The sequence below is a fragment of the Dasypus novemcinctus genome, chromosome 30 (assembly GCF_030445035.2).
Source record: "Dasypus novemcinctus isolate mDasNov1 chromosome 30, mDasNov1.1.hap2, whole genome shotgun sequence".
Classification (NCBI taxonomy): Eukaryota; Metazoa; Chordata; class Mammalia; order Cingulata; family Dasypodidae; genus Dasypus; species Dasypus novemcinctus.
Window position 1 is genome coordinate 24,972,752 of NC_080702.1, and position 8,765 is coordinate 24,981,516.

Below are 8,765 nucleotides of genomic sequence, written 5' to 3' on the forward strand. Positions count from 1 at the left end.
TTCCTTCTGTTTTGATTTTTTGAAAGATTTAAGTAAGATTGGTGTTAATTCTTCCTGGAATGTTTGGTAGAATTTACCTCTGTATCTGGCCCAGGGCTCTTTTTAGCTGGGAGGTATTTAATGACTGATTGTATCTCTTTACTTGTGATTGGTTTGTTGAGTTTATCAATTTCTGATTTGGTCATTGTAGGCTGCTCATGCTTTTCAAGGAATGTGTTCATTTTCTCTAAATTGTCCTTGTTGGCCTATATGGTTTTTCAAGGTATCTTCTTTTGATAGATTTCATTTCTGTGGTGATAGCTCTTATTTCTTGTTTTGCATATGTGCATCTTCTCTCTTTTTTCTTTATTAGTCTTGCTAAGGGTTTGCAAATTTTATTGATCTTCTCAAAGAACCAGCTCTTTGGTCTATTTTTTCTAGCATTTTCTTATTTTCTATTCCATTTAATTCTGCTTATCTTTGTTATTTCTTGCTTCTTCCTTTGTGTTTATTTTGTTGCTTTTTACTAATTTCTCCAAGTATGCAGTTAGCTCTTCAATTTCAGCTCTTTCTTCTTTTTTGATGTGTGAATTTATCGCTATGGCTTTCCCTCACAGTACAGCTTTTATTGCATCCCATAAATTTTAATATGTTATGTCATCATTTTCATTCATTTCAAGGTATTTAATTCTTTTGAGATTTCCTCCTTGACACTCTATTTCTCTTTGAGTGTGTGGCTGAACTTCCATATCTTTGTGCCTAATCTGGGTCTGACCCTTGCAGATTTACAGCCTTATTCTATTGTGGTGAGAAAATTATGTTTTATGTTTTCAATTTTTCTGAATTCAGTGAGGCTTTCTCTTGACCTAGCATATGGTCTATATTGGAGAATGATTCATGTGCACTTGTGAAGAATATATCCTGCTTTATTTGGGTGTAATGTTCTGTATATATCTAATATGCCTAGCTCCTTTAATATATTGTTCAAAGACTTTGTTTCTTTATTTATTCACTGGTGAGATGTTCTGTCCAATGTTGATAGGAGTGTAATAAATTCCCCCATTGTAATTGTAGAGGCATCTATTCCTTCACTTAGTTTTTCCAGTGTTTGCCTCATGTATTTGGAGGTGCCCTTGTTAGGGGCATACATGTTTATGATTGCCCTTTCTTTCTGAAGGATTTTCCCTTTTACTAATATGTAGTGTCCATCTTTGTCTCTTACAACAGTTTTGCATTTAAAGTCTATTTTATGTGACATTAATATAGTTACTCCCCTCCATGTTACTCAAATGTGGCCAGTCTCGAAGCCAAACTCAGCATGTAAATGCACTGCCTTCCCCCCAGTGTGGGACATGACACCTGGGGATGAACCTCCCTGGCACTGAGGGATCACTACCAAGTACCAGCTGATGAAGTAACTAAAAATGACCTTGAATTAAAGGTTTAACATGGACCAGCAGAATATCCCTGTCTACATATACTAACAGGAGTTAAAAATGCTTTTTGACCTAAATTAAGGGGGAAATGGAAAGGACAAATGAGTTTATATGGCTATGAGTCTCTAAAAAAGAGTCTGGAGGTTTTCAGAAGGATCGACCTTATGCACACCTGAGCAGAGTCTCAGAGACAGATAAAGTAGATACAACCCCAGGTATTGGATCTTTTGAGGGCTAAAGAGACCCACAGGTTTTATGGCCAAGGCAGATGGAGCTCACTGCCATGTCAGTTGGCCCTTCTTTGGGGTTGGTGTTTCTGCATGATGGAGCTGGACTCAGATGTGAGCTCTTTTCACAAGCCTTTCCTGTTACTTTACTGGAATTGTAGTTGGTGCTGGGGTTTAAGATATATCTAGGGGAGCTGAATCTCTGGACTGACAATATGATAGACAATAAATATCTGTTTATCTGTGAGTATTTTGAACTTTCCATCATTTTTGAATGCCAACTTTGCTGGAGAGAGAATTCTTGGTTGGGAATTTTTTTCTTTAGTACCCTGACTATGTCATACCACTGCCTTCTTGCTTCCATGGTTTCTGAGGAGAAATCAGCACTTAACCTTATTGAGCTTCACTTGTATGTGATGGTTCTCTTTTCTCTTTTTTTCAGCATTTTCTCTTTGTCTTGAGAATTGGATAGTTTGAGAGGTATATGTCTTAGGGTAAGCCTTTTGGGTTTTATGCTCTTTGTGGTGCATTTTGCTTCCTGGACATGTACCTCCATCTCCCTCAACAGGTTTGGGAAGTTTTCATACATTATTTCCTCCAACACCCCTTCTGTCCCATTTCCTGTCTCTTCTCCTTTTGGGATTCATATAATGTGTATGATTGTGTATTTTGAGTTGTCATTCATGCCTCTAAGTCCATGGTGGATATTTTCTATCTTTCTATCAATCAGTTCTACTATCTTTTATTTCAGATATACTGTCTTCCACATGAATAATTTTTCCTCTGCCTCTTCAAATCTGCTCTGATTTGCTGAGAGTGTATTTTTTATTTCTTGAATTGTGCTGTTCATCACCATCATATTTTTTTTTGCATATGTTTACAATTTCTTCTGTATTCTCTCCAAGTGCTTTCTTAATATCCTTTATCTCTTTCTTCACTTCATTAAATTGGTCTATGATATATGTTTTGAGAGCTTTGATTAGTTGTTCGATGTTCTGTTCCTCTTCCTGGTTTTTAGTTTGTTCATTGGATTGGGCCATGTTTTCCTCTTTATTGGTATGACTTGTATTTTTTGTTGCTGTCTGGTCATCATTTTATCTTGATGGGTTTATTCAGTTGATTAGCTTCTCTGTCTATTTTTTATATTTATTTAGGTGCTGTTTGTGTGCACATGTTAAGTCTTCTCTTTGTCACTTCATTCTTTTTATTCTATTTCCTTGATGCTGTCTATGTTCCCTTAAAGGAAAATATTAGGGCCAAGGAAAGTAAAAGGTGTAAGGAAAGAAACAGTATAAGATTAGTATTGATATAAATATTAGCAGATGAAACATGTGACATTTAGGATATAAAGAGGAAGGGCTATCAAGAAAACAAACCTACAAAAAAGACCAGATATGTCCTCAAACACAGAATTCTCTCTGCAATTGAATAAACCTTAGTAGTTTGACCTTCCCCCATTCTCCATTCCTCACTTCTCTCTCTCCCAGGCAGCAGGAAGGCTGTGGGGGGGGGGGGGGGGCTTCCCTTGTATATTCAATTGGGACCTTTGTGAACCAACACACCACAGAAAATAATGATTCTTAGTTTCTTGAGAGAGAACACCCACACCTTGCCAGTTACCCTAAATATGCTATTGAAAGTCTACAAAGCTCAATCTACTGTCCACCTCCCTTAGGTGTGCTATGGAGGACTAGCTAATTTTCTGACTCTCCCTATCCCAGGGCATTTAGATAAATTGGGCTCTCTCAGCAGATTCTTATCTCTTCTCTTCCTAGCCTCTCCCCAAGCCAGCTTCTGTGCTCCTTCAAGCTCAAAAAAAGGGTGACCAGAAATTTAAACTGGCACTCCTTAGGCCCCTCTGCACCCTTCACCAAAACCTTCCTACCCTTGGAGTTTGTCTGAAACCAGAGGGCTAGGGGAATGCCAGAGTTCAAGAGTGCTGGGTTTGGGGAACATGGACCTGGGAGAGTGCAGTCTTGGGGCACATGTGCCGGGGGAGTGTGGGTCACAGTGAGGATGGCATTCCAGGAATGCAAGGTTCAGGGATCATGAATTTGGGGATCATTCACTTGGGGAACATGGGGCTCATGAACATCACTGTGTGACTGGTGATATTTAGGGAATGCTGTGGTTCTCAGCTCTAGGGTAAGTGTTTTGCCTTCCCGTAGCTTCTGGCCTCAGTATCAGAAACCTGTGTTTTTACCTTGAACAAGCACTATTTTTGTCACAGTCTCTCCAGATGGATGTCCAGACACTTCCTGCTTTGTAGGTTCCCAAAACTGCCCACTTGGGCAGAATTCTGTGCACACTCAGCTGGTTTTCTGCAGGAGAGAACTGGTCATTCTTTCAAGCCATACATGCTAAAGAAAAATTCTTTTAATTTTTCTTCATCAGTGTATGTGTTTAAATAAAAGAATTACATAAAAGTGAATTAAAACACAACATATCAAAATTTGTGAAATACAGCTAAAAACTGTTAGGAAGGAAATTATAAGAAAAGAATTGAACAGTCCCAAATCATTTTAGAGAAAGACTAACAAAAAGAGAGAAATATAATATTACAGGGTAATATTTCTCCTGAATTTGGACCAAAAGATCCTCAACAAAGTATTAGCAATTTGAATCCAATAAGGTAGAAAATGAATTATAGATCATAACCAAGGAATATTTATTTCATATATACATAGCTGTTTCAATATTTAAGAATTCATCATTGTAATATAACTTGGTTACAGGCTACAAATGAGAAAAATGTAACCATATCAGTTCACACAAAAAGCATTTGATAACATTCAGCATCTATTCATAATTCTAAATACCTAAAAGTAGTTTGAAATAGAAGTGATCTTCTTCAACTTAATAAAAATTCTTTTTAAAAACCCACCACACACATGTAAACTCATACTTAACGTTGAAAACTGATTTTCTTATAAGATCATGAACAAGGGAATGATATTTGCTCTTATTATTCTTATTTTAAAAACTGTGATACATCAATAACATGGAAAACTTCTCAACAAGGTAAAGAACAAACTACTATTACATGCAATAATTCGATCAGATATTCAGATAATTATACAAGGTGAAAGAAACCTATCTAGGAAGATTATTTCCTGTATGTAATTCCTTTCACATAACATTCTTGTAATTACGGAGTTATTGCCAAGAAATGGGGGGCTGAGAATGTGGGTGTGGTTATAAAGGGCCAACACAAGGGATCCCTGTGGTGATGAAATCATTCTATATCTTGACCTTAACATAGGATAAAGTTACACAAGAGTAAATCCACAGAATGCTCTGTGTGGATGTAGCTGAGAGAGGCTGAAAGAGAAAACCACCATCTGAGACCCAATGGTGGGATGGTAGGGGAGGACATAGGGGATGGGTAGGGAAGCAGACAGGACAGTACTCAAAATAGAGTGCTTTACGGATTATTTTATTTTGTATAGAGAATGCACAGTGTCTCCAAAGATCAGCCCCAATGAGCACGTCAGTGTTGACTTTACAAAAATATGAATTCAAAAAGCAGTTCAATGAGAATGAAACCACCCAATGGATGCAGGAAAATTGGAAAAAATCCTTTATGTTTTCTACTCCGTATGCTGCTTTTCTATTTGGTGGTAGGCACCTAACGAAAAAAACAGGCATTTGTTAGTGCCCTAGTCTCTCACACTTGGAGTCTTCAGTATATTTGGTGCTCTCCAAACTGGGGCTTAAATGGTGTACATTTTGATGACCAAAGGCTTGAAGCAGTCAGTTTGTGACCAGAGGTTTTACATTGTATCTGTTAACACATTCTGGGCTTATGAATTTGTGCTCAGCAAAGCACATGAACTAGGGGACACAATAATACAATTCTCAGAATGTGTTGCTGAATTTTCCTAGGTCCTTGCCTAAGCTACAAAAAATTTATTTAAATGCAAGCCAGTTAGTTAGGCCAGCAACTTATGTAATTGAGAGAATAGAAATGGGAGAAAATAAACAGATTATGAATCCCCAGGTAGAGAGAGGAAAGGGGGCTAACGAGGGTAAAAAAGGCTAATTTAAGGACTAAAAATTCCAATCACAGATTATAATTCTACATTACAGATTACAAATCCTCAGTTCTACTTGCATGTTAATCCAGGAAGGGAGAGAAAGGGCACAGCAGGGCAAAGAACAGGGATGAGGAGTGAAGAGAAAAAGGAAAAAGGGCTGCTTTAGCTTCCATGTTTCTTTTTTGAACCAATAATTATTCCTTTAATTTGATAATGTCAGGGGAGGAATCCCAGTTGTTTGCTGTTTTGATTGGTTACACCACCCATCAATTCCCCCAGGGGCTGAATGTCAAGGCCCCTTGAGAACATCCAAGGCTTTTCCTTGATTCTGGAGGAAATCCTGTTCTGAATGGGGAATTCTCATGAGGTTCTTCCAGCAACCAACTTGTAAGGTCTTTCCTACAAGGGGCAGTTCCCACAACCATGTGTTCTCATGTTTTTTTTGCCAGGTCACAGATTCTTCTTACTCCCTAATCTAGCCTGCTTCTGAATCAGAAGCTAACCTTCCTTCACTGGTTTCACCACATCACTGTGATCCTGTATTTTTGGTGCTCTTACAAAGACATGGTTGCTGGGGATGGTTGGTTCATGAATAAGAACTATATCATGGGAAACGGACTTGGCCCAGTGGTTAAGGCATCCATCTACCACATGGGAGGTCCACTGTTCAAACCCTGGGCCTCCTTGACCCATGTGGAGCTGGCCCATGTGCAGTGCTGATGCGTGCAAGGAGTGCCCTGCCACACAGGGTGTCCCCTGCATAGGGGAGCCCCATGCGCAAGGAATGCGCCCCATAAGGAGAGCCGCCTAGCACGAGAGAAAGCACAGCCTGCCTAAAAATGGCAGCACCCACACGGACAGCTGACACAACAAGATGATGCAACAAAAAAGAGACATAGATTCCCGTGCCACTGACAACAGAAGCAGACAAAGAAACAAGATGCAGCAAATAGACACAGAGAACAGACAACTGGGGTGGGGGAGGGGGGAATAAATAAATAAATAAATCTAAAAAAAAAAAAGAACTGTATCATGCACACAATAATATACACTTCCTTTGCCTTTCAGCAATTGGGGTTCCAAGTTTCTGGAAGTTTGTCATGTTCATCTCCTTGTCCCAGATCACCCAGATAGTGCTGAGCTGTGTCCTTAACTCCCTGGTCTTCTCCTGGATGTATCAAGACCAGTGTCATTCTTACTTTCAGAACATCTTCTGGTCCTCACTCATGTACCTCAGCTACTTTGTTTTCTTTGCCATTTCTTCTTTGAGGCCCTACATAAGGAAAATAAGGAAAATGAGAAAGACTGAATTGTTGTGGAACTAAAGAAGAAGCCATAGCTCAGGGTCATCAAAAAAAATAATAGACAAATGAACATGGCACAAGAGATCACAAATGGTGAAGCTAAAACAAATAATGCAAAACATACTAGCAAACACAACATCAAGGCAGCTTAGGGATAATCAGGTTGACTTAACCCAGTAAATTTATGATCCTTTTTGGTGAGAACTCACTGAGTTCACGTCCATCTCAAAGGACTATTGTTGGAAGACCTCATTCTCTCTTCAGCTGTCAACTGTAGGACAAAAGAGAAAAAAGAGAGAGAAATAGAAGTCATACACAGCTATTAACATTTTATGAAAAAGTGTATTTACTGAGTGTTATATTTCTCTATAGCTGAAGAATTTAACTTTAAAAATTGTGCAAGCATGTGTACACTATGCTTTCTAATGTTTTTTTTAAATGACTCAATCTTTCTATGCTTCCTGCACCATATATAGCTGTTGTTTCAGGCTATTCTATTCAGAGTGTATAATCAATTGTTTTGATATAATCATAATGTTATACACTCATCATCTCAAAAATTTTATAAAAATTTCATTACTCCAAGAAAAAAATGACACACAGCTGGAGCCAGTAGTAAAGATAAAAATGAAAGAGACATGGGGTATGCACCTAGAACAATAATGTTTTTGCAAAAATTAAAACCTTTTTAAGAAAGGTTAGTAGTTGTAGTCCCTATCAGAAAATATGTCTTAATTACTGCATATGAAAAATAGATGCAAATGACAATATTTCAACGAAGACTGGTGTTATTCTCTTGAGTTGCATAGTCTCAGGCTAGTGAGTTTGCTAAAACCAATAAGGGCAACTCTATTTCAGAACAGTACTGATAGCTAAACTGTGATTTGTACTCTTAAATGGGAAAGGAGGCATTATTTTTTGTTCAGCTGCTCAGGCTTCTAAACAGAGGAGTAAATACAGAATAGAAGAGATGGAAATCAAGCAGTTGTTCTGAAAATGGATTCTGTTCTGTCTTTAAAAATGTTCAATCCCTGCCATTACTTAGGTGGAAAGGGGAGAGACAGTAGGAAAAGATGTTAATCGAGATCAGTTCAGTAGACAAACTGACTTACCACATACTCACTATTTTCCAAATGAAACCTCATGGCACAGTCTATATTTTCTATATTTTTGTGAGTTTCAAAATGAGATCTGCAGTGCTCTTTCTGCTATTGGGTAAACACTGTGTTCCTGCATCATCTGCATTTCATCCCCAAATCCTGCAAAGGTGTTTAAAGGGCTCTTTGCTGGTCAAATGAAGATACTTGACATGAAGTATCTCCACTTGACCATCAGAAGGCACTTTAAACACCTCTTCAAGGCAAACACACTTCATGGTAAAATTTCAGCAAAGGGCCCCCTCCTATATAGACTTACGCTTCAAGTTTTAAATGGTATACTATAGTCACCATATTTTCTATCAAATCAGAAGGCAAATTATTTCAAGTCATCTTCAGAGATTTTTTTCATTCAGCAAATCAGAAGATTGATTTAAGAGACACATTCTTTAAAAATAAAAAAGGTATATTACCTGTAATACTTCAGAACTTTACAAACCAAATAAATGTGTAAACATTTCAGGTGCTTTAAAGAAGCAATTATGGAACATTGTTTAGTGCAATATAACAGCATTCTAATTGGTTAGGTAGTTTAATGATTAGACAACATAGATGAAAAGATTAGGGGCTACCACACGGTATACAGTATAAACTAACAACCACATGCACAAACAGATGGGGGGTA

The 8,765-nt window shown here is 37.9% G+C and overlaps 1 pseudogene; it reads left to right on the plus strand.

Annotated features, from left to right (window-relative positions):
- Nucleotides 1-5,123: 5,123 nt before the first annotated feature.
- Nucleotides 5,124-7,004, plus strand: LOC101412578 (very long chain fatty acid elongase 6 pseudogene; annotated as a pseudogene).
- Nucleotides 7,005-8,765: the final 1,761 nt, after the last annotated feature.